Source organism: Notolabrus celidotus, chromosome 22 (genome assembly GCF_009762535.1).
Source record: "Notolabrus celidotus isolate fNotCel1 chromosome 22, fNotCel1.pri, whole genome shotgun sequence".
In the NCBI taxonomy this organism is placed as follows: Eukaryota; Metazoa; Chordata; class Actinopteri; order Labriformes; family Labridae; genus Notolabrus; species Notolabrus celidotus.
Genome location: NC_048293.1, coordinates 4,594,688 through 4,622,088, shown reverse-complemented (window position 1 = coordinate 4,622,088; position 27,401 = coordinate 4,594,688). Strand labels below are relative to the sequence as shown.

General features: G+C 40.3%; 1 protein-coding gene across 1 annotated transcript in view; it reads right to left on the bottom strand.

The window, feature by feature from the left end:
* stag1a (stromal antigen 1a) overlaps positions 1-23,081 on the bottom strand; it is a 66,950-nt gene extending 43,869 nt beyond the window's left edge. Inside the window, exon 1 of the mRNA XM_034674821.1 lies at positions 22,845-23,081. The gene's annotated coding sequence lies outside the window, so the exon portion shown is untranslated. The remainder of the gene's footprint in view (positions 1-22,844) is intronic.
* Positions 23,082-27,401: the final 4,320 nt, after the last annotated feature.

Genomic DNA, 27,401 nt, shown 5'->3' with positions numbered 1-27,401 from the left:
GAGGCCTTGAACACAAAACAGTCAAATACTAACTACATATCACCACAGCATACGGATGTGAGAAACATTCGTACGACGTGTATTTATTTTTTAAAGTTTGACTGCTCGGACTGACGGATTTTTTTACCTATACTGCAGCCAGCCACCAGGGGGCAGTCACACTGCTGAAAGCCTCACCACCAGGGCCGTATCCGGCACGCTTGGTTATAACCCCCCACATACAGTGTGAGAGAATAGAGATATAGGTTATTCAGACCAAATTTGTTTTATGAACTAGGCTGTGAAAATGTTAAATTTTGCTGTACAGATTGACTTTTTTGAATTGGTGTGTATGTGGCATTAGGGGCTTTTGTACCCAGCCTCAAGTGGACACTCGGGTAACTGCAGTTTTTGGCTCTTCCACTTCCAACTTCTTTTCTCGAGACCGGAGTTTGCTACTTGGTCGCTATGTATCCCTGCATGCTTTACGCTGGTAGCAATGCACAATGAATGGGGGTTCATTTCCAACATATGGCAGTGGATAGTGGGCTGCAGTGGTGATTATGACAGTGCATGTGTACATAGCTCTGGAATTGCACTATCTACTGGGTAAAATTCTGTACTATAACATACCTCTATTTACATTTTAGACTGGTTTATTGGTGTCAGCCCACAGTTAAAGATAGAAGATATAAAGTTAAATATATACATATAGTTATGAATAAATAAAAATATTAAAACTATGCTCCAAATTTTGCGGTGAGTCATACTAACAAAAGAAAATCATATAGTAGTTTCTTTGCCAAATGTGTCGCTCAGACAAAATTTAAAAATAAGGATGTTATTTTTAAAAATTGGGGAACAAGAAGCAGTACAAGTCTGCTTTCCTGCCAGGCCTCTTGTGTTGTGATTTTTATCTACCTGACTTATTTCTGCTGGTATTACTTTAAGTACCTGCTATAAAACTAGTAGATAGTAAAAACATGAGTGTTCTTTTAACAAGCGTATGCACCAGCAAAACAACTCTAATATGAAACTTAAAGGCTAAGAGCAGACGTGGAAGCTTTCACATTCCTGTTCTCTTGCAGGATACATTACTTATGGTCATTTATAATAATTAATTACAGCCTCAAGTGCTAATTAAGTTCTGTAATGTATGAGCGCATAACCTCTAATGGTGATAAACTGACACTATTCCTTCTTCGTTTCATCATTTAATGCTACCTGGTAATAACTTATACTGCTTGTTTAACGACAGCAGACAGCACACACATTGAATAACAGAGAAAAGGCTTGAGTTGTTCTATTCCTGTCTGTTCACATGCTGTATGCAAAGCGGATGTTCATTTAATTATCCATGCAGTTGGCATGACTGAATATTGTAAATGCATGGAGCGACAATAGGGACATTTTATTGGAGATGGTTAAACACCTCTTTGCTGCAGTTGCAAACCCCAGGGGCAAAGAAGAGAAAGATTTATGGACTGATCTGATATGTGGGAAGAATCTCCTCAGTGTCTCCAAACACATACTTCTGCAGCATGTCTTGGTTTGCAGAGGAGATGAAGATTTAGATTAAACATTTAATTCTGTAATTAAAAGAAGGCGGGATAAATAGTCAGGGTGCATGTAATGTCTTTCTTTGTGCACGTTTCAGCGTGTTCTGCAGCATAAATTCATCTTCTGGCATGTCATTCAGACTTGTGCTAAAGTGAAATAGACATTTTGCATGGTGTAGCCCAGTTACAATTTCTGTCAGAGTAGCATAAAGAGTCAACTTTCTGATGTAGCTTCATTTTCTTCTTGTCAGTGCAAAGATTTTGAAACACAGAAAACTATCAAGACAGATGTAAATCCAACAGGTGGAGTTATGCTGGAAGATCAGACAGATCTGATCTGCCTGTGAAAAGGAACCAAAGCAGAATATGACAGAGCAGGCAACATGATCTATACACGCTGCTCTGATAACCAACAACAAACAGTGAGTTTGTGCGTTGTGACTCAGCAGACCAAAGGAAAACATCCCATAACAGCAACAGCTTCTTAACCTGACTGCACAGTTTCTCACTTCCTCTCTTATCAGGGTTCTCTGCACGATTTAAGTCATGTCATCTGCAAAGATGATGCATTGAATGTAGCACAGGGCAGCAAAAAGCAAACACTTCTTTGTTTATGTGTGCAGCAGATACAGAGCAACATTAGCATCTGTTTTGAGTTCTTTTATATGGTCCAAATTATTCGCCTTTTTAGCACTTAACTCCTTTTCATGATGCAAACCTGGGACGGCGTAATATAGGTGTCCCAATGTGTCATTTCACATTGTGTTACAGCACTGCAGAAGCATTAAAGCTAAACATCAAGGATGTGTTCTTCCTGATCTCAACCATCAGATTGGAGCCAATCTTGGCAATTTTTACAGATCTGGGATTTGAGCCGATCAACTCACCCTGATTGTTTACGTCAGCTGTCGTGAACTGAGCACAATAAGTTGGAGGACGCAAAGGTGAGTAACTTAGCAACCTGTGGCTTAAGTAACCTTTGTTTCCAGATGACTCCTAAGTTTAGGGTTAGTGAACAGTTTATTATCAAAAGCATCAGTAGCAGCAGGTTAATTCATAACGGCACAGGAAACACAGCCACATGCTCATATAGGTAGGCTAATTTTGAATCTAAATGAAGCCACATTAAATCACTTTGAGGGGCAGTGGGGGTGGCAAGTCTTTGGCACCTACATTTTCGGGGCACAGGCTGAAGAGTTTGGGAACCCCTGCTTTAACAGACACTATACAAGGGTTTCTGTTTTGGTCTCCACCACCCCCCGTGTGCGATATGTGGCTTGTTTGGCAGCTAGCAGCTAACTATGTCGGGGTGAAATTTAAGTCTTCATTTGAACTACTAGCAAAAATTCATATTTAGTCAGTGGTAGAGCATTTCTGTGAAAGCTGTTGATGGATAAATCAACAACAGTTAACATTTGGACTATGGACGATGTGCTGAGAAAGTGTCTTTTTGAAAATGTTAAAAATCAAAGGATTGCTAAATTGCTGAAAAAAGCAATCAACACATTGACTAGTAGTTAAAATAATCATTTGGTAAATGTGTCCTTGATTTCTGACTCCTGATTTGTTCAGCTAACTCATGAAGTGCCAACTTTCAGTCAAAAGCCAAAACAAACAACTCCCCTGCTGTTAAACTCTAAACTACTATAAAGACAGAGAAGAGAACCAGCAGGCTCTTGTTCCTTTAAAAACCTCTCCACATAAAGGCCAACCAGAGGCTGACTTCTGAGCTTGAACCACAATCGCTCTCTCCGGGCCAAAGCTACAAGCTGAACCACCAGAGACAATAATTGTACTTTTTCACGCTGCCAGCCTCCGTACATACGGAGACCAAAGAGTCTTGGCCTCGCAATGCGGGGCAGCCTTGAGGCCAACTGTAGCCGTCTGGTTTAACCAGATTATGATTATGTCACACGGGAGATTACCCATCCGACACAGAGTCACAGAGTCAGACACATAGTGGTGTTACGACACACAAACACACACACACACACACAAGGACGCACACACATGCACAGCCATCTGTTATTGCCACAAACTACTGTACGCTCGCTGTGTGCAGCACACAAAGCCTGATCTTAGCAAAAAAAGAAGAGGGGAGGGGAAGGATGCTGTGTGAACTGCACAAACTGATAAGATCTCTGCTGAAAAATAGATTTTTTTTTTCAATCTCTGGAGAAATACCTCCGTGAATAAAGGATAAATAGATCACAGAAAAAAGGGCAAAGCTATGGAACGGCGTAAAAGAAACAGATAAAGAGGCAACTGATTTTTTTCTTCCTCTCTCTCTGTGCAATGGCTGCCTTCTCGCTTACAGCTGACGCAAAATGGAGCCGCGAGAGCAGGGAGAGAAAGGGGTGAGAGCGAGGGGGCAAAAGGGGAGGAGGGGTAAGGTGGCGGGGAAAGAGAAGGAGAAAGTGTGACAGCAGCAGGGAAGGGGGGGAGAGAGTAGCAGGAGTAGAAAAAGAAACACTAATTTGTTCTTCTCTTGTCTGTCTGGGCTCCCTCTCGCTCCCTCTCACCTTGGCCCTGCCTCGTATTCACTTCTAATAGGAGGGGAAGGACAAGGCAAAACACACACACACAAAAACACACACCCAGTGCAGATGCCATTAGTCTTCACAGCCATCACTATTACTTGCTAATGATCCAGAGGCACGTTGACGATTTCACAGAAGCGAGGGGAAGCCTGCTAATCTGAGCGGGCAGATGTCAAAGCAGAAGAAGAAAAAGGGATGCTGTTATGAAGCGGTGAGGTTCAAGACAGCTGAGGGGAGTAATGACTGCTTACACACAGACTGAGGGTAGGAATCAGGAGGAAGGGACTGAGCTCTGACAGAAGCAGATGGCTGATTTAATGCTATGCTTCAAGGTGGTAGTGGATGTACATCCCAGCCAGGTGTACAGAGAGAGAGACAAGAGGAGAAGGAGGAAGTGGAAAGCAGAAGTGACACAGTCAGTAATGTTTGATGAAGCTCTCCTGCTGAGGGACGCACAACTTACAAGTGTGCTGCGGGCTGTTTGAGTGTTTTTATACAGAGCATACTAAAGAGAGGAACATTTCAGAGTGTTTGAGTAATAAGTCAGATATGAGAAAGTGGAATTGATGACATTTTGTAAGTTGTTTATAAGACACAAATATAAAACATGTACTGGGAACACTGTGGTGGTTTTACTGTAACTGCAATAAAAGATTGGGCAATCTTTGCACTCTTATGTAGACTTTTTCAGGCTTTTTGACCTTGAAAAATAGAACATTAATGTATATAATTTATAGCAATCAAAGGAGGACTCTGTCAATGGGTTAATAAGTCACAAAGCAAACTTCTGAGCAAGTTTGGGCACAACAACTTCTCATATAAACCTATTTCAACTGTTCTTACTCTTCTTTTCTAATTATTTTCAACTATTCACCCTTTGTCTACACTTTTAATGAATTTGGATTGAAATATTTGACTTTGCTCTTTTTCATTGCATTTCAGTATCTGTTATTTCGTTCCATGAATTGACTCATAGCGCCTGAATTGTGCTGGCTTCCTTCATTGTAAAAAGCCTTCCTCATTAAAACGTTGGCAGTTTGTTCAAGTTACCAGGCCTGGCTCGACTAAGACCGCTCAAACAATCCAATCAACTTGACATTTTCAAGGGCTTAATGAATCACAAATATGAGAATAATTTATCCATATCTTTCATATTGTAACATAGTTTGAGCTAGTACTTTTCCTACAACTCTTCATACAATGTTGCTCCTTCAGAAACGTTTTGTTAGGATGGCAACTCGATCGAAGCCACACGTCTCATCTGCTCCTTTGTTTCAGACACTCCAGCTTCTTAATATCTATAACATCAATATCTCTCAAAGGGAATATCATATATGAGAATACACATAAACTGTAGCCTTAACCCAATATGAAATTCTTCCCCAGATGAATATGCATTATTTTGTGATTGCACATTTAGCAGGCATGTGATTGGCATCAACAAAGCGGACCACACGCCTGCTAATCAAAGTCAGGAGAGAGACTATACAGCAGCTGATCACTCCAAGCAGCATGCAAAAGAAAAAGTGGACGTCTTTGTTGAGTAGTTAATTAGTGCTGATTTTTCTGACATGGCAACAAAGTTCTGGACTTTGGTGAACTCATGCTGGTTACAGCTTTTGTTACAAAGACACACGCAAACAAAGCATTAATCAAAACCAGGTCCAAAATTGTTGGTGATACATTGTGCAACAGGTTGGGTTCATGACAAATAGCACGGGGACTTGGAAATGAGAATTATGGTTCCTCGTTTTGGCCTGTACTCTGAGATTCTCCTCTTTACACGTCACCTCCAATAAGCCCCTATTCTACTGAATATGTATTTGACGGCGCTTGGTCGAGGCAGATGGCTGTCTTAAATGTTTATGTTTATGTTTATTTATATGCACAATTAAAAGAAAATATATGCAAAAAAATAGCAAAGATAAGTAATATAATGTGATGGAAGAGGCAGAAAACTCAGAGAGCTTATTTGAAGCCTCCACCCAAATAGTGTTCTAATCTCAAAAATGAATTTAAAAATACTGGATTGACACAAAGACAATAGTTGATACTAAAAATAAAATAACATAAGAATATACAAAATTAACACTTAAAGCTGCTGTGAGGAACTTTTGTTTTGTATTGATTCTGGCGCCCCCCTTGTGGACAAAGTGATACCTCTTATGTCTTGTCCTGTAAATGCAAAAGTAGTGTTTCCAACAAAAGCCTCGTCCTGTTGTGTTCAACAGTCAACATTATCAGGCAATGTGATTATTTTCCATGAAAACAGTCAAATGAAGGCTGTTTCTGATGCAAGATGTCCATCATGGTCTGACACCTACCCCCCCAGGGCGGTTTCAGGCATTAAAAATTACAACAGAGAAGGTGTTAGTGTTGCTGCTGATGGTCTTGTTTGCTATTGAAGGTCATAAAGAGGCATCAGTATAATTTTCAGTCTGTTTCTCAGCCAGTTCAAAACTCCTCACAGGGCCTTTAATATAAATAGAGTTATTAAATCAACAGAATTCAAAAGTACAAAATATGAATATGATTTGTATGGACACCTACTCTATGAGTATGTGGTTGAGCATGATGAGTATAATTAAATAACAGTGGTTAAAAGTTTTTTCAAGCATCCTTTATAACATTTTAAAGATGAACAGTTTTCCTCTACATTGGAATAAATATTCCAGAATTTACTGCCCCTGAAACGTATTGAGAATTGACTTCTACAAGTAAAACATTTAGGAGGGTGAAGAAATAAAGTTTGACCAGTTCAGTAAGAGCGGACCTGTGAATTCAATTTGAAGACTTGAAGTGATCAGGGATATTCCCTTCACGTTGTATTTTATATATAAAAAAAACACATATTTTAAAGAGATATTGATGTTATGGATATTAAGAAGCTGGAGTTTCTGAAACAAAGGAGCAGATGAGACGTGTGGCTTCGATCGAGTTGCTATCCTAACAAATCGTTTCTGAAGGAGCAACATTTTATGGAGAGTTGTAGGAAAAGTACGAGCTCAAACTATATTACAATATGAAAGATATGGATAAATTAGGCTGTAATAAAGAGTAAGGAGACAGTTTGTGGTAACGAGATGACTAATCCTGAGACATGAGTCTGGTCCCGCTTGAGGTTTCTGCCTGTTATAAGGAAGTTTTTCCTCTCCGCTGTAACAAGCTAAGTACTGCGAGGTGCAATGCTTATGGTGGATTAAGATGAGATAAGACTGAGTCTTATCCTGTGTAGGTGTTGGGTCTCTGTTAATAATTTAACATAGAGTATAGTGTAGACCTGCTATGTTTGTAAAAGTGTCTTGAGATAACAATTGTTGTGATTTGGCGCTATACAAATAAAGATTGATTGATTGATTACAGTTAGGTCACAGCTTAAGGCAATAAAATAAAGCATTTTAGACAAATCCAGAATATTAAGGATTTAATTAGGACACATTACCAAGAGACCTAAGACTCTGCAATGATTTTTTTAATGAGGATTGGCTGTATATTGTAACGTTCCTATGTCTTGTTTTTTAGTCTTGATTATCTGCACTGCTTGGTAATGATTGGAATGACATGGTGAAATCAATAAAACCACAACAGCGGACCGGCATTGACTGTAAAAGTCAACAGTTTGAAGAAGCTAAATGCAGTGGGTCTGTCTGGTTCGCACTATGCTGCACTGTTTGGTGTACAGGTGGATAATACTGGCAGGATAATACAGAGTCAGAGGGGAATAAGGAAGGAGGTTTATGGGTAAATAATCTGCTGGAGTCAGCCAGTGAGGGAAGCCCCTAAATCCCTCGCTGTACACAGGCTGGAAGAGCAGATGGGGTCTGAGCGATACAAACTAATGATGTCTGAGGGAATGCTTGTGAACAGATACGGCCCACTGAATCTCTACCTACCGGAGATCTCTGTGGGATTCATCTGAAATCCGTGAAAACATGGGAAAATGCATAGGCTATCTGAGACTGCACACCAGCTGGATTTTTTTGGGCGGCTGTGGCTCAGTGGTGGAGTTGGCTGTCTCTCAATTGTAAGGTTGGTGGTGCATGCTGAAGTGTCCTTGGGCAAGATACTGGACCCCAGATTGCTCTTGGTGACACAGTCAGTGGTGTATGAATGCAAATTAATGAAATCAATTTACTGATGGTCCCCTGCTACAGCAGCCATCAGTGTATGGATGTGATTCATGGTCAGAATTTCCTTCCATTTATTAACTGATTAAAAGTAAGATGAGCTTGATTTAAAAGCTAAAAGAAAGAAATATGCTAATGAGCATCGTGATCGTTCAGTCCCTCAAGGAAGACCTCTGAGTTTTGGCTGCCAACGCAACTTTTACGCTATCTGACCAATCAACGCAGTCCCCTATTAACATTGGAAAGCATTGTGAACCTAGTGTAGCCTATTTAACAACACCTTTGTACTTCTACATTGAACATCACAATGGAGTAAAATTGGTGTCCAAGAATGTGATTTTGCATTGTGTTGCAACAGGCATGACATATAAACTAGCTAACAGCGCACACCATTTTGCCCCTGTAACAATCCCAATGGCGGCTCAGTGGTGGAATGACTTTGCCCCACTGTTACGCCCCCTGCACTTCAAATTGCCAACAACATGTAGCATAGGTTTAATGTTCCTGTCTTGAACATGCACTGTCAAAAAGGCTTCTGGGAACTAGGTAATTTTGCACTTTGCAGTGCAGCAAAAAGGTGGCAAACTTAGGAGAAAAAGTGCCCAATCAGTAGATGTTTACAATACACTTTTAGCTCTCGTGTACTTTGTGGCATGATATCAGGTTGTAACTGTCATCTGTTCTGAGCATTAAAAAATATGCAACATATCTTCTTTATAGTGTCCATGATGTTTCCTTTTCAAGCATTTATGCTCCAGAATACATTTCCAGGCCTCTTTTTATTTGCCTGTGTGTGCAATCCCTTTTATATGCATGCAAGGGTTTTTCATTTACTGCCTCCAGATAATAAACCCTGTATAAAAGCTCACTTTACTGAAATTCTTCCTTTTTTGTGACCACTTCATTTCCACTTGTGCAGCCAAAAGACCTGACCGAGCACAGACCGGTGAATCAATATTAAGTAAGAGGGTGTACAAATAACACTGACCGCAGAGACACACACACACACTCTGCCACAGCTGATGCTAAGGAGCTGGTACTTGCGGGTGCTTGTAAACCTTGCCTGTTCAAATGACACCTGGAGGATTTGCGGGTCTGGTCCGGAGCCAAATTTAGATCCGGTCGCTCTGAGAAATGTAAATCCAGCAAGGTCGAGAATTGGCTCCACCACTTCCGTATATCCCAGCCCTTGGGGACTCTATAAGTAAGATATCAATCTCTGCCTTTGAAACTGGAGGTGCTCTCGCCTGGACCACAAGGAGATCAATAATATATCACAACTTGTCTGTTCCTCTCATAAAATAACAAGTGGAGACCCAGGTACAACTTGCATATTTCAATCAGAGTTTATGCATATCAGGACTTTCACTTACTTTCCAAGCATTTGGTCAAAGAAGACATTCTTTCCACTTTCCACACTATGCTTTGAGGTGTTCGGACAGCCTGCCAGGAACCGGCTTTTTCATTGAATGTCTTAAAGCCATTATTCCCTTGTTATTTTGTGTATCATATTCATACAGTGGCATAATCAGAGGGAGGGCAGGAGGGGCAACCCCCTCACCCCCAAGATGCCCCTCCAATGGATACAAAAAGATAAAATGTGATCTAATGTGCCCTCATTAAGTAAAGATATCAGTCTCTTTTCTGTATTCTGCAACAACTGTTTTATATTTAGTTTTTAACGATGTCTGTTTCCAAGTCCAATAAATATCTGGCAAATTTTTGATTTCCACATGCCTTAAGCAGGTTTTATTGCAGAAATTTCCACTCTGCAACTACAACCACTACAGAATTTTACCAGGCACAGCTTATTTCCAAGCTATTACAAGTCAGCTGTTCACGTGATAAGCACTTTTAATAGCTCAAATCTCTCTAAAAAGAAGTACAGAAATTAGTTTGATTGATAAAAATGGCAATATTCTCACCCAATTTCAATAACAGCAATTTCCATACAACTATACAAACACATAAGATGATTATTATCTTGTTCTATGCTACTAAGTAGAAAGACATGCTTATTAGGGGTTGACCAATATTAGTTTTCCAGGGCCAATACTGATTATCAGGAGCTCATGAGACCTATAACTGATATTGGGAACCAAATCAGAACTGAAACTTTCAACATCATATACAGGAGTTAATAGTTAACCAGCTACACACACAGTACACACAGTCCTGTGACATCTAGCCAATCAGATAGTGTTGTGGGCAGGACATTAGAGTAAACTGAGAGTTGAGTGAAAAAGGGAAAGATGCATCAGCAGCAAAGCCAAAGTAGCAAACTTTTAATAAATCAATATTATTGGTGATTTATGAAATAAATGCAGATACAGATACTCAGCCAAATGTCAGATATCACCCCGATAATGAGCTCAAGAAGATAATCATTCGACCCCTAATGTTTAAACATTGGTTCATGAAGTTAATTTTTCAGTAGTCGTAACTCCTCACACTACTGGCATTCATTATTCAACTGAACAACACAATCTACTTATAGAAGTCTCACAGGAAGCCATAGAGTAAGCAAATCTGTTTAAAATATGCTTAAAATGTCACAATATCTGGAGCCTGCTGTATTGTAGTGTTAATTAACATCTCATTTGGTAAATGTTAAATAAAGGGTTAACACAGTTGTCTTTTTAAATGTATTTCTTACAGTTCAAAGTCTTCCTTGTACAGAGACTAAGACAAAGGCTAACTGTTCCTCCACCTTCAACTCTCCACAGCTCCCAATGAGAGTGAAGCACAGCCATGGCAGTCCTTTCTTTGACCGTCTGTCCGAGGTTTAGTCTTTAATAAGTTGTTCCAGTCTACAAAGCTCCACTTCACAGTGCCGATGTAAAAATGAACTGCTGTCAGTTTCAGCACAGCAGGCAATCCAAACACAGGCGGGAGCAACACCTCCTCACTGTCCTAACAGCACACAGCAGATGTGACAGAACAAAACAGCCACCCAAACATCCAGTACTAGAGCAAAGAGCTACACTTTATTGAATAATAATCAAACTGCACCATTTTCAATCACTCTTTATCAAATACTAACCATTATCATCAAACACAACAATCAGTCTCAGGGGGAGAATATCTCACAGACAAAACACCAAGGCAGTTAGAGGTATAACAGTCTGAACTGCAAAGTGATGAATACTGCTGCCTTAGCATTTAAATTGGATGCTTTCAGGTAATGGCAACAACAGTTATTTTTAATCTTTCATGCTACCAGCGAGAGGAAATATTGTGTGTACAGTCATCTTAAATAAGATGAACTGACACTAAATTAACAGAACATCCACATATACACACAATACACTACTACTACTACTACTACTACTAAGGGTGTTTCAATGGATTTACAGTTCATTGAGCTGCTTTGTGGCTGAGGTTCAGGTTTCATCAGTGTCCCAATTCAGGGGCTGCATCCTCCAAGGGAAGCATTTGAAGACAGACACCGTCACAAGGCTTCCTGAACACAGCTAACAAATGTGTCCTTTTCTCACAACCTTTGAGACCAAACCTTCCCGTGAGTTGGTGGACTTTCAAGTGGGGGAAGTAAATGTATTCTCCAAAGTGCACAAACAAGAATTTTGTACATTACTGTTATAAATAGTAATTTCTGGACAGACAGAGATGGTGTAAGTCAGCTTAAAAAAGGCATTCTACACAGTGCAAAGGCAATTCTCTGGTGTTGATCAAGCAGCAATCTCCGGTCTCAAACTATGAAGCCCATGTGAAAGTGTTATAAACTGCAATTCATCAAGAGTCCACTTGAGGCTGGCTGCAGAAACACCGGAAACCACATACATACCAATTCAAAAAAGACGATCTTTGCAGCATTAATAAACATGTTTACAGCCTGGTTCAAAAAACGGCTTGGCTCTACGTAGATAATCTCTCTGTCGGCACACACTGTCCGGGTGTGAATTTTTTTCTACATAACGGTTCAGAAGATATTAAGATTACGAGTTTTTGCCCAAATAAGGACGTGACTGACGTGACTCCCGGACGAGAACACATAGCTATTGGCTAAGAGGCTCAAACTCCGCCTCTTTACGTCACACTCTGCCTGGTTGAGTTCCCCATTTCCAATATGGCTGCCGCCGTAGATTGGCTTCAAAACAGCTCTCAGGAACAGAATGGTGACGTCGCAGATACTACATCCATTATTTATACAGTCTATGGTGTTAATACAAGTTGGTCGTGTTCACAGCACTCATTTTCGTTCAACGTCGCCGTATACCCAAAATATTCCCAGATAGCAAACGTTCCATTTTTTTTTACCACCTGTTAAGCATTGGCTTACTCATCCTGCACCTGCTTGTCTGCATTTATATTGGTCACTGCACCATAGACTGTATAAAAAAAGGACATGAAACTCATGATGTCACCCACCTGTTTCTGAAGCGCTGTTTTGAAGCCAATCATTGGCGGGAGCCATATTGGAAATGCTGAACACAACCTAACTGCTGCTGAGCTAGTGTGACGTAAAGAGTTGGGCTTTGAGCCTCCTAGCCAACAGCTACAGTGTTCCCACCTGTCAATCAAGTCAGCTGTGCCTCTCATAATGGAAATTCGTAATCTTAATATCTTTGAAATTGCTGAGTTGTGAAAAAATTCAACCCCTGTACAGTGTGTGCCGATCGAGAAATGAGCTATCCAGGCTACACTCATCTTTTGTACCAGGCTGTAAACATGTTTATTCCTGCTGTAAAGATCGTCTTTTATGAATTTGTGTGTATGTGGTTTCTGCTACTTCCAGAGCCAGCCTCAAGTGGACACTCAAGGAACTGTAGTTTTTAACATATCCACATTGGCTTCAATTCTCGCAGCCGGAGGTTGCTGCTTGCTTTGCACTCTGGATAGTCATGTGATCACACAACATTCATGCACATACACAAGGTCAGAGCAGCTGATGGGCAAAACAAGACTCCAAACAATCAAAGGAGAGGTTGTAACGTTCACAGACGCGCACATTTATTAAAATTCAAATTGCAGCCTTTTGGGTGGTTATGAAATTGCACACTCACATCCTGATTCGACTGCAATTAGATTAACTGTGCAGCACTACCGATAGATATTCTGTCAAAAGAGACCAAACTAGGCAAGACTGTCATGAAACAAAAGAATATTTCTTCCAGTATTCCTTTATTTTTTCACGAGGCCATGGTTGTGAGAACTCGGGACAGGGAATTCACAGAGCAGATAGGTATGACTGATAGACAGATTTACTTCCTGGTGGACTAAGTGTTACTTTGATAAGCTTAAAGGATCAGTGTGCAAGCAGCTAAACCCAGGGTTTCAAGGCCAGAAGGGTCAGAGGAGTTAAATCTGACTCTTTGAAGCACTGTGACAAAAAAAAAAAAACAAGATAGATCCTGATAGTATTATGGTTGTAACACACCCACTTCCCAAACACCATGTCCGCCCAACTACTTAAAAAAGTTGGATGGACTATAAAAAGAAGTGTCTTGATGTTTGAAAGTAAAGCCTTGGTATTGTTTTCCCTCCCTGACTCTTGATTTAAGCACTAATAGCCACTGCCTGCTGGTATCTTGGCTGCAGCAGTAAACACACTTTGAGTGCCAGCTGCAGGTAGAATCAGCTCAGCCTAGCAACCACTGAGCCATGTAAGAACACCAGGGAGGGATCACACACCTCAAACACACACTTAAGCACACACGTGAGTCACACAACGCACCTTGTCTCATTACAACTGAACCTGACAGCCGAATGGCAGAACTTCAACACGCGGCCTCTCTTGACAGATTTTCCTCCTGTACGGCTCAAGGAATAAAGTCACTGAGATATCTGACCTGTGATTAGTTCTACACTATGTAACTATTATCTGACTCAATTACAGTCAGCCAGCATTTCAGCTCAGTGATAGTGAGTTATAACATTCTCTTACAAGGTAAAGAAAAGGCCTTGACAATCTGTGAGAAAGAACTCAGATAGCTTTCTACCTTTGAATACGAGAATTTGTGTCAATGCTAGGGGTGGGAATTGATGATTCTGCTTATCAATCCAATTCCTTATCAATTCTCCTAACGATTCCTGAGTATTTTCTTTTTGAGGGGAAAAAAGTAGTTCTACACAGTCTTCTGCACCAAAAGGAACCATTCTATTTTTTCAAAAATAATGTCTGCACAAGACTGAACATATTCAACTTGAACATACTGAACGATAGGTCAGTGGTGGAGCCACACAGTTTTGACTTGGGTGGCCAAACTGGGGACTGTTGAAGGATTTGCAACGTACCACGACGTGACGTGACGTGACGTGACGTTGTGCTGGGAAATGATTCGTTAAGAAGAATAGATAACATTTGAGGTGTACAATTCTGATGGAATTGGTCAATTGGAACCAGTTCTAAGTCAGATCCGGTTTTCGATTCCCACCCCTAGTCAATGCTAGAAATTTGACTTGAATTAATCTCCTATATTTTCAGGTTTGTTTTATACGATGCTATCCTGAACGTAGCTGCAAAGATACGCTGATCACATCAATCAATCTTAAGAAAATACAGTGACTTTGTGATGAATAATTCATGATTTCAGACGTTCTCAAAATGCCCAAACATTAACTTGTGTTGTGATGATTCTCTTTTAAGAAAGGATTGGTGCTGTTCTTTCAACATCACTCTGGGATCTAGGAAATTGGGATGCACCTTTTCCAAAAAATGTATCTTGTAGGTAAATTTTTTTTGAAAAAATTAATTGAATGGAATTACTGTGCTCCCACCTTCTACTTGAGCATCTATTCTCTGATAAAATCATAATAATGTCTAGCTCTTCGCACTTTAGCGTCCACTCTTTGACATTTCCAAACAATCAATGTTTCAGTTGATGGTGCCCGAGTTTCTGTTCAATTTTGAAGGCTTTAATAAGGTGGAAGTCATCCAGTGACATAAGTTTGATGTCTGTTTGATACGGGCTGCTCATCACTTACAAAGCCCTCAATAACTTCACCCTCAAACCATCAAACCCCACTCCCTAATCATCTAATGCCAAACTCTGACTCACTTCTCTCTTTTTGAAAATCAACTCAAAACTAGTCAAGTATGGATTAATTGATTGTTAAGAACTTACTCTAACACATTTTCTTGTTTAGATTTTCTATCACGTGGAACAAACATCATGTGGTCTCATATTTGGTTCAGCTATCAGGGAGGTGTTTTAAGTTTGAAGCATGTTTGGATGTGAATCAGCTGACTGAAGGTGTTGCTCACAGTGGAGACGCTCAGCTGGGGGCTGCGGCTGAGTGACAGGTCTCCATGAGCGCTTTTTTTCTCTGCCGCCGGACTGATTATGACCCAGTTGTGCTCCCAGCTCACACCTGACCACATTCATGTGCTTATTTTTCTCAATAAGAACGAGTAGACAGAAAACTAGACACTGTGAGTCTAAAATATGTTTCTGTTCAGTTCCCTTGTTGAAGTCTGAAGGCTGATTTATATATACAGGGGCTGACGCAGACATGAGCACCACATACTTGTGCGTCGGTGTGTCCGTGTTTTTATTTACAGTCTATGGTGTCGCACAGCTATTCTCCGCCGAAACGCCTGAGGGCAGTGTGGTCTCTCTGATAGCCGGTCGCCTGCTTCCGGTCCCGCTACGATCTCTGTTTACTTTTTCACAGAGATTCAGAGCGTGTTCTGTTAATCTACAGCTAAAACATGTTGCTGTTTATCATACAGACATGATTACATGAAGAATAGAGAGGAGGAGATGAAATACACGGCCGATGTGCGGCCGATGTCCGGGATCCCGGAAGTGCTGTAAATGCGGGAAAGACAAAGCCGCCGAGCGGACCAATCACAGAGCTGCGTCGGCTCTATGGGGAGTTACATTTTTGAGGAGGTGCACGTCAGCTACGTTCGTAGGCCTCGGCGTAGGTACGGGAGCTACGCGGACCCCCCGCGTAGGGTATGCAGTTGATTCAACACAGAAGTATAAATCAGCCTTGAGCCTTCACTTTTATGACTGTATGTCCGTGGAGATTATAAGCCTACTCCACATGTTGATATTCAGCGTGTTTAACATTTTGAACACCTCAATACGATCCGTAGTTATTCAATACTGTCAGTTATATACATGGTGTCATGAAGGAAAATTTAATTCAGGGGAAAAAACGCATTTGGCATTGTTTTGACATGGGAAACAATTATATGTTTTAATGATGAATCGATAATGAATCGCTAACATTTCCACAGATCGATCACAGGAAATACTTAAAATTTGCATCCCTACTAAAAAACCTACCTTTTTTTTTTTTTCAAATGACTTCTACTCCTTTCTCTCTTATTTGTCTCTCTGTATCTTACACCAATATCTGTTTTGCACACTATTTCAAGAGTCTTTGAGTATCCAGAAGAGGGCTATATAAGTCCTATGAATAGTATTGTCATTATTACATGATATGTTGCTGAATAAACTGCAGCTGTTACCCTGTGGAGGTGGATAACCACACTCTTACTCTTCAGAATTGACAGCTGAAACTGATTAGGACACTTTAATGTTCAAAACAGAACTGTGCAACTTGTAAGCATTGTCAATATTTTTTGCATAGCGCACGTCTGATTCAATTTCCAGAATTTAATTTTCCTCCTACAGCGCAGCTTCTGTGCAACAATAGTGCATGGATTCTTCGGCTCACTTAAATAAAAAAAGGGAAGAAAAGAAATGTTCAAAACTGCTGCCAGACCTCATTTCAGCAGCCTGCACTTAAGTAAACAAATTCAGCTCGGCTGTACTGTACACTGTACAGCGATCCTGTTTTGGGCTTGATCCGAGTTAACCTGTGCAAAGTATGTGACAGAGAGACAACAGGTTTGAGAACAAAAACCGCAGCTAATTACACAACAGGAAACCACATCACAAAGCAGCTGCTGGGAGAGACAGCGCTCTTTAGAAAGTGTTATGCAGGTCTGTTTGCAAATTGACATGAGCGGAGTAATGTGGCACCGTTACTTTAAGGGAAGAGAGGAAACTTGAAAACTGCAAACAACAAACGTCATCACATCAACCTGTTTGAACGTAACCTTGATCTATTGTTTTAATAGGCTTGATGACACTTATGTTAATCTCATACTGATTGCAATTACGCTTCAACTGGTTCCAGTCCTGAATGTAGGGCTTTATGTAAAACTACAGACACAATTCAAAGACTAGAGGACAAACAGATTTTGGTTTTCCTTTGACTTCCCCCTGAATATGCTGAAACCCACCACAGGCTGGACAACAATACGAACAGGAAATATTATTCTTTCTACAGCCCCCTTCTTGAATCAAGGTCACTGTGTAATAGCCTCTGACAAATGTCAAACACATTACATAATCTCCCAAGCTGTGCCATTATAGGCATATGGTGTCTGCCGTGAGAGCCTCTGGGACTATTGTATGGCTCACTTTCTAATAAAGAATCCTGGTTGCTCTTTACAATGTGATTTATCATCTCAAACAATATCATTTAGTGGCTCCATGATTATATTAATAGAGACACTCAGTACCCTGCTTGTATCGCCACAAAGCACTTTTTCTCTCGGCCATATGGAATAGCCATTTGCTTCTCAAAAGAACAGCTGCCTGAAACCAATTCTCCTCATAACAAATACCCATTACTTATTCACCACTACCTATTATCACCTTTAAAATAGCTGTGTGTACACTAGCATAAATGACTATAATAGGATTCACAGTCAATGTGCTTATGGGAAGAGACGGGGCAGAGAGCAAAGCAATTTAAATGACAGAGGAGGTGGGTGGAATTCATCATTTCTGGCGACCCTCGATGTCATCTAGAAAGGTTTCCAACAATGGCATGTTCTTCCCATCAGCCACCTTTAGAAAGTTATGCAAGAAACGCTGCTGAATGTCAGCTTCAAATTGTTCCAAAGCCTGAGGCAAAGACAGGCTGATGTATAAATGAATATTTATTACTCCACTGCACAAACAGAAATAAAAACTGTGTGGATATTTGGAAACTCTGGGATGTCTTGTCTTTGGCACAAGACCAACTATAGACACAACATTCCTGTTTAGAAAATATCCCATCAAGAAATTTGGAACAAGTGTGCAGCTCTTCAAAATGGATTATCAATGTCTATAATACAGCTGTCCTTGTGTGTTTGACTCAGTCCAAAACTACAGTTTCCTGCTGCCAAGTAAACCACTATGAAGAGGTCTGCTTTGACTTTGACTCTACTTTGAAACAGAGGAAAAAGTCACACTACTATACGGTTGTGTGATTAACTAGATCTCAAATGTCTTTTACATGTCAAACCAAAGGACACAAATAATGACTATACAAGAGCACCAAGTTATTTAGAGCTGACCTTGGTTTTCCTTTGGTGACAATCATCTCCTTACCACATTAAATCTACCACGTGATCAGGAGTGTAAGAAGCCACCCTAGGTGTCAGGCGAGACAAAAAAGGGGGCCATGTGTATATCCGTACACTCAGATCCCAAATTCATGCGCAAGGTTCATAATTGACACCCTGTTTCATATTAAGCTCAAACACGGGTTGAGCAGCATTTCTCCGGGCCATCGTAACAGTTGGATATTAATTAACGGACTGCCCGCAGAGAATCTCATAATTACACATGGTTTCCAAATCCGTTCTCCCAGATTACCAAACTGTGCAACCAGATTGCCAAACCTCTCGTACATATTATAAAGGGGACGCTTGGATTGGTAAACTGAGATCATGGATTTACACATGCCTTGTTTTCTCTCTCACATGACGTCACTTCTTTCATGGCTCCATACTTGTCACTCATGGATCCAGAACATCCATTAGTCATTGAAGGGAACTGTATGAATTGAGTAGGGGGTCCCAAATTCACTCCAAATTTTTCCAACATAGCTTTATTACCATGCTTGATGTAACTAGACCAAAGATCCAGATCTTAGTTACTCACATCTCACCACTTGTACTTTTCCTGAGGTTGTGGTGTTAACTAGGAATACTGCTGCCCTCCATTTTCTTCTCTTAGATCCAGGCTGGATCACCGTAGAGCCAAAATCCCAAATGATCGACACTCTTAAGGGGTTTTGAGCTTGGTATAAGGACCCTTTTGTCTGGCGCCGGAGATCTCTGGGATTCTTTTGGTGCCCATGTAAATTTCACCAAAGGGCCTTTAAACCAGGGATCTTCCTTCACAAGTCTTTGTCTTTTACTGGGAAGATATGTCATCTCTGCCTCTGTTGCATGTCTGCACAGTTTCGTATGTCTGCAAATTTTCATTATAGGCCCTGTTTTTCTTTCCCAGAGGCTTGGTATGAACCAAGCTGGATGCATCCTCCTCCGAGACTGGCAGTTGTTTTTCTTGACTTTGAGCCCCAGAACTGTGCATGGAGGATGACTGGTCAGGCTCAGTCTCACCCTGATCATCTGTTGGACTCTGCCGACAAGAGTCCAACAGATGACACATTGTAATGAGGGGATTCTGGCGAAGTGTAAGTCTCTGAGATGGATCCAACATTTTTATTTGCTTGACTAGCTTCCCAACCTTTTCCAGATCAGCCTTTCTGCCATGAGATCTGCGTTTGACAGATGACTGTTTGATGTCTGCAGGATTTCCTTGAGGTCATCCAGGAAGCTGGAGATGCAGCTGATCCATGGTTTGGATCCAAACCCAAAAAGGTATTATGGGTTTCCAAATTTTGACCATGTCTTCCTGGCAGTTGTCCCAGAGTTAGGTAAAACTAAAACTCTGTTAACCGAGCATCTCATAGTCACAGCATCCAGGGTAAAGCACGAAGCCAAGGCAGAACATGGCAGGGATGCAGCCTTGGACCCTCATATTTATTGCCTCATTACACGGCAGACATAGAATGGCTTATGGAGCTCTGTAAAACTTGGGATGAATATACTAAATCTGGTCTTCTTTTGAGACATCACAGGCTGATCCAAATTTGATCACTTTGACCATTAATGGCTGATTCCCCTGGTCTGCCAGCATAACGTTCTTAAGACTTAGAGCGTTACAAGCCAAGTTGAAGAGCTGAAGCCTCCTGAAACAGGAAATTCTGGATCTCTTTCAAGTGAAGAGTGGGGCGTGGTAATATGTTGACATAGTCCTCCCAATTCATGCCTCGCTGTTTAAACTCCTGACACAGGTGTCTTTTGTAGATGAAGGAGCTGTCCCACCTCAAAAACTCCCAGGTGTCAGGATTTACAGTCCTAAACTCCTGCAGGGTGCCATCCTTTTACTGCCCCGACAATGAGTCCATCTTTGTGATAATTACATTTCGAACCTCTTTGGTGGTTGACGTCCTGCATTTGCCAACTCTTGCAAAGGTGTCTTTTCCAATGAAGTTCTCAACGATACAGTCCACAGACATGGAGGACGGTTTTCTGCCCAAGATGACATGGAGGTCCACATCAAAATAGATGGAGTAAGACTTCACGGCCATTTGCAGTAGAAACATTCTACTTGCAAATTGCAGCTTCAGTTTAGTGAACATTTTTTGAAGGTTTTTCAGAGTTAACCTTAATTTCAGAAATTCCAACAAACAAACTTGAACTTTTTTCTGCTCAAGCAAGATGAGAGTGAGCTGTCCTTGGTTTTGCACTTAAGATGACAGTCTACAGATGCGTCCTCCAATGTAAATGCTCAGGAATATATACAAATTTTATACTGACACAAACACTTTCTTGGACCCAGATGGGGTATTGGGTTGTATGCTAATTTTGGCTCATGTCAAAAATAAGAGGCTTCAAAGAAATGTAATGGCAATTGACAACCTTGTTGGGTGGGCCAGTCGGTTACAATTTATGCAGGAAAACTAGATCACACTGTTCCCACCAATACAAATCAACAGACCAAAGGGCACTGTAACAGAACCTGCTGTAATTATTATACCATTAAACCATACCACTTAACAGCAAATATGCCACTGCCTTTGAGTTAAATGAAGAAGTAAAAAAATTAACGATAATCACAATAACCTCCAGTTGATTAGATTTGTATTAAAATGACATTTTGTGTTGAACATTAATGTACAAATAAAAAAGTGGACCTAAATAAATTACACAATATGTAAAATATTTGCCACACTATTCAGTTTGTTAGCTATTCCTTCTCAAGTTGTATAATTTTGTCATATCAGCAACAAAAGGATTGATATTTAATATTAATTAGATGCATATTAAATTTCAATGTCATTTTTGCATTACAGAGTCCTTAAATTGCAAATATACAAATGCAGGAAATGTTCAAACATGCAGAAAGTCATGTCTGATTATTTTATTATTATATTAATGATACAATAGTATATAATTACTTTGATATAATTACTTTGAAAACTGTGCTCTAAAATGTATTCATGTGCATAATCTTATAACTATCAGCCATCACTAAAAAAAATGCATCTGTTCCAAGCAGTTTCATGATGTACAATTAAGTGTTATTATATTGCATTCAGATGGTTATGGAAATGTTTGCAAAGGTAGGCCATCATAAATTAACCTATTTAAATACCATTCCTACAGTGCTGAACATGCTGTTCCACATGTCCTGCAGGATACATGAAACATCATAGGAGCAGTACAGGATGATGACAATAGAAGACAACTTGGCAGACAAACAGGCTGCAGATAGTAATCCAAGACATCCTGCATGAAAAGAATCACATGGCTGACTGTAAACAAAGCAGTTATGCAACAAACTGAGATTGATGCACACAGCCAGGAGGGACACTGACCTCCCATCAACCAGCCTTAACTACACTAAACAGGGTGAGCTGTGCATGGGTCAGTGTTGGGAGGGGAGGGACGACCACAAATGGGGCATGTTCAGACCTGTCGGGATGGCTGCTGGAGCCCATCCCCCTAATGTGACTCATGTTTCCCCGCTCAGTGTTGCCTGTTTCCCGCACAGGAGGGGGGCGGGAAGGGGGAAGAGAAAGCGCCATAATAATGTAGTGAAACATAGCACATTGAGTCCATACTGCAAACTGGTGCTATATTAACAAGCATGCATGTGCTGTCAGTCATTACAGAGCAACACGTTTATTATTATGTGCTGGGGTTGAGAAGTCACCACTACTCTGAAAACTTGAAGCCAAGACAAGAGGCTGTGATGCAAGGGAAAAAGTAGGAACAAGGATCACGTTTATTTCTCACTCAGTGTGGAAAAAAGAAAACTAAGAAGAGAGGAAAAAGTGAAGAGGGACAACAATATGGCATCTGCGTGAATGACAAACCAGAGAAAGCAGGAGAGCATACTGTAGCGTGCATTCATAATACGGCTGTGCAAATGAGAGAAGGTGATGCTCTGAATCCTGCCATGCAAACACCAAGAAAACGCGTCACACCGCATGGCTCTTTATTTGTTGACAAGCCAAACTCCAGCACCGAGTGGAAATAGGTGTCAGAGCAGGGCAGCGCTGCGGCAGACACTTGCCCCTCTTGCAAGTTGTCTTGCCTAAAAATATTGGGGGGCTAGCTCTGGAGCTAACGGCTCTGCTAGGCTATAATGTAACTGAGGAAGAGAGAGAAAGCACATTCACCTCCGTTAGCCGCTAACGCCCATCCCCCAACCAACCAGTCTTCCCTGTCTGTGTCCACCATCTTTAATCTGTGCTCCGTCTCCCTTCCCACCGCACAAAACACGACGAAAACACCACACACTCACCTTTCACGACCATCGCCGAATCGATTAACACCTTCCGAAACAATAAATCGATTTTCGTTTTAATATTGTGCGTATTTTATTATTGAAAATTGGCCGTGCGAGCGGAACCGCGCCTTGAGAGAAGAGCAGCAATCCTAAACCGCCATCTGGTGGTATTTTCCTCTCTGTGATGCAGCGGGAGCGGCGCAGCCTCAGACCGAGACACAACTGCCCCCTGGCGGACACACCGGGACGTGGCGGACACGCGCCTCCGGAGGGGGATATGGAGGGGGGGCGAGCACGAGGAGGGAGGAACCGCGAGACCCCGCAAACAGAGACCGACGGGCACGCGCATGGAATCAGAGAGACTCCCCGCCTTCTCTATCAGCTCAATTACTGATTTAACAACACTGTGTCATAAAGGTACTGTTATTATTAAGTTTGTGTATTCAGCAAAATAAATAACAGATTGCTCAAAGTCTACCTGTAATAATATCACAGAGAGAAATCCAGTTATAATGATCGTATTACATACCCATATTTATTTTTATTTATTGCTTAATTTGTCATTACCAACAATAATCACACCATGTCAACCTGTCACTACTGAAACATTTTTAATACTGCCTGTAATTACTTCTATTTAATCTAAATTCCATGGTAACATTGTATATATCTAAATTGTATTCTAGCTTTATTTATCTATTTTATTTGTACTTATTTTATTTTATTTTATTTTACTTATTAAAACTTTTTCTTGATTGTACTTATGTCTGGGTTGCTGTAACAACTGAATTCCCCCCCCCTGGGGATCAATAAAGTAATATCTTATCTTATCTTATCTTATCTTATCTTATCTTATCTTATCTTATTATCAACACCAGCATTCCTAATTTGATAAGATAAGTAAATATGTCTTTATTGATTGGGGGGATTTCAGTTGTTGCAGCAACCCAGACACAAGTACAATCAAGAAAAAGTTCCAATCAGTAAAATAAAATAAGTAAAAATAAAAATAGATTAGTAAGGGATAATGTATGGTTAGCAGGTTGTTATTGGAAAAAGAATCCCAACAGGGTGAGACAAGACACCGACACAAAGCGGAGGGGTCTTGACCACCCTGTGCAAGCTTCTTACACAACCAGAAGATCAGAAAGAAAGCCGGGTAATAAATAAAGATTGAATACAATTCAGATATATCAATTTTTACAAATGGAATTTAGATAAATACAAATGTTACAAATGGTTTAAATAGCAGTAATTACAGGCAGTATTAAAACTGTTTCAGTAGTGACAGGTTGACATGGTGTGAATATGGTTGGTAATGACAGATTAAGCAATATAATTAATAAATATGGGTATATAATATGACAGAAAGTGTAGTAAACAATAATAATGTAATATAACATAATATAATATAGCAAAGATACTTATATAATATAATGTAATATGCATTATAACGTCATCAGCAGTCGGAGAGACAGTACGAGATGAGATGATGGAGTGTAACAGACAATGCAGGGATGGTATGGATCAGTGGTCTGCGTGATGCAGTCTGTGGCCTCCGTTACTGTTTAACAGTCTGATGGCGGTGCGCACAAAGGAGCGCCTGAAGCGTTCAGTCTTGTCACCTAATCAGGGCGTCAGGATGAACGTTTTGGTCATGCAAATTATAATAATTATTTTATGTGTTTAGATTTTGTTTTTCTTTTGGTTCCTCCTGTCACACTCTTATCCATGTAGCCTATTTGTCTTGTAAACTTTGTTAAAATAAGATAAAAATTGGATTACAGACAAAAATAAGATGCAAGTGTGAGTCAAACAAAAGTAGTACAAATCATTTAAAGATACATAACTATGATGATAAGTCTCACAGGTAAAGGCTGCAACCGAATTCTGTAAGGGCTTAAATTAATCTTAAATTAAAAAAGAAAGGCATTGCTAAGAAAATCAGCTAAAATGAAAGTTGTGGTTGCTTGCACAAACGTATTTTATTGCTATTTTGTCTGAAAACCAATGCAAGATTATATTGATCAATAAATATATGTAGGTTTTATATCTGCAGAGCATGCATCTTTCAGATTTATCCTTAGAATAACACAAAAAATGTGAATGACCTTTGACCTGGGGCTATCTTTGACACCTCTTTTCCTCTTTATCATTGCTCCCTCTTTTCTTTAGAGGAGAAGAAAGAAAAGAAAAGAGTATTTGACCTAACTCTTAATGTCATTCATCTCCACGAGGTCCTCGGGCTTGAGTTTGACGTGCTTAAACCTAATTACAGACTCTGGATGGACATGCATTACTTACTGCTGCTCACTGCAGCCTGATACAGAGAGACGGACAGAGACAGAGAGGCCTCACTTAATTATATTAGCACCATTTGAGAGTCATTAAATGGAAATCAGACACCTGCATTACGTGTGTGTGAGTGTGTTTGAGAAAGTCTTATGTGTTCATCTTTTTTTATTTTTAATCTTTGCTATAGGTAAGGTATTGACGCACACACCCACACTCAGACGCACACACTTACCTACTAACAAATGTGCAGGGTGGTGTATCTGATGGACAGACGCACTGTCGTTTGCTATGGCAACAGCACGTCTTGCCTATAAAAGCTGCAGCCAGATCCTCGCCTCAGGGTTATTTCAAACACACACACACACACACACAAACACGCACACACACAGTCAGACATCATCTCTAATGTCAGTGTAATTTGGCGCTCCACAGGTGCAGCGTGTCAGCAGAATCGAGACAGAAGCAATAATAAAGTTGCTCCGTTTTCATCAACCCTTCAAAATAATCCTCTGAGAAGCTTGAAGATTATGTCTATATTTTGACACACCAAACTTTTTAACAGTTTTTTTTATATTGACTCTTAACATGCATTAAGTCATGTTAGAGATTGTGATTTTATGAAGCATATATGAATGTGCAACACTTGTCTTTGTCTTGATTTTGTGCAATTCATACTTTGAAAAACTTCTTCCAACACACGTCGTCAAAGGTAAAAGTCTTGGTGATTCACAGCCAGATTTATCTCCTCCTCAGTTACTCTTAAAGTCCAAACCAGTAAATGAAAACACATTTCTGTTGACTCAAGGTTCTCTGTTTGTTTCCATAAGTAAAGAAACACACATTCTTATTCTTTTTAACACTATTACCAAGTATCTGTTATAACTATCTCTGCTGAAAGGGGTCAATGTAAGCATGGTCCCCACATATAGAGGCTATAGTCCTCGTCGCAGCAGTCGCAGGTTTGACTCCCGGCCTCGACCATTTGCTGTATGTCTTCCCCTGCTCTCTGCTCCCTGCATTTCCTGTCTCTCCTCTGCTTTCCTATCCACCAAAGGCGCAAATTCCCAAAATATAGCTTTAAAATGTTTTTTTTAAATAAGTATCTCTGTTGTAATTTAGAGGTTAAAGGTCAGTTGCAGCAAAGCAATGCAGGAATAAGCAGGGTACTCCCCCAGGCCAACATAAAATGTTTCTTAGTAGTAGTCATCTTGCTCTTTTTACTTCAAAAAGTTCTCCATCATAAAAGTCAAATCAGCTCTCTCAAAGTGAATGCTTCTGTAGAGGAAACAAGATGCCCTAAAATAAGTTTTAACATGCAGAAAAAGGCGCCATGACTGCAGCTCTTAAATCACTAAACTAAGATGTCAGAACAGCAGAGTAATCGTTATGTCTTCTTTGGATCGAAAAAAATGCAGGACAACAAATTACATCAACCAGAAATAAATGATTTTGCAAGGCCTGAGGCGGGTCTGCTGCCTGTCAGAGGATCAGTGATGGGTTTGCAAATATCTCTTTTGTTGTTTCATCAGCTGACACAATATTCTGACTGCTCTCTTTACAACATATGCAAGGATTAGCTTTTGAAACTTGTTTTGAAAATGCTGAACATGGATTTTTTTTGTCTGCTAGTTAAGGGCATTTTACTGTTTTTAAAAACATGAAAATGTATGACAATGTATCACTATTGAGTCCATTAATGCAGCCTTTTAAACATACTTGTGATTCAAACCAACTGATCTAGCCTCGAAACCCAACTTTCTTCAATCTGTCATTTAATGTTGGGTGTTAACCAGCATTAAGGTGTACTATCGCCACCTACTGTGTTCGAGTGCGACTAAACTACCCATTTATTGCAAGCGCACGGCATCATAGGTAAAACAAGCCCCTCAAATGAAGGTGTGAGTCAAAATCTTGACACATATTTCAGGGCACACATCCATGACCCACTTTGGGTTTCAACCCACCAGGTGAGAACTGAACTGTAGACAGTATAAAAATGATGGATGACAATACACATCCTGAAAAGTGAAGCTTAAATATTTAGAGCTCCCCCTACTGACTGGCTGCAGTATTGCTCATAAACCCCGCCCCCTCCATCTTAAGATAGATAGATAGATAGATAGATAGATAGATAGATAGATAGATAGATAGATAGATAGATAGATAGATAGATAGATAGATAGATAGATAGATAGATAGATCTTTATTTGTCTTTAATAAGGAGGTTTCTTGCCACCGTCTGTACAGGAATACATGTATAAACACAATAAACAATAA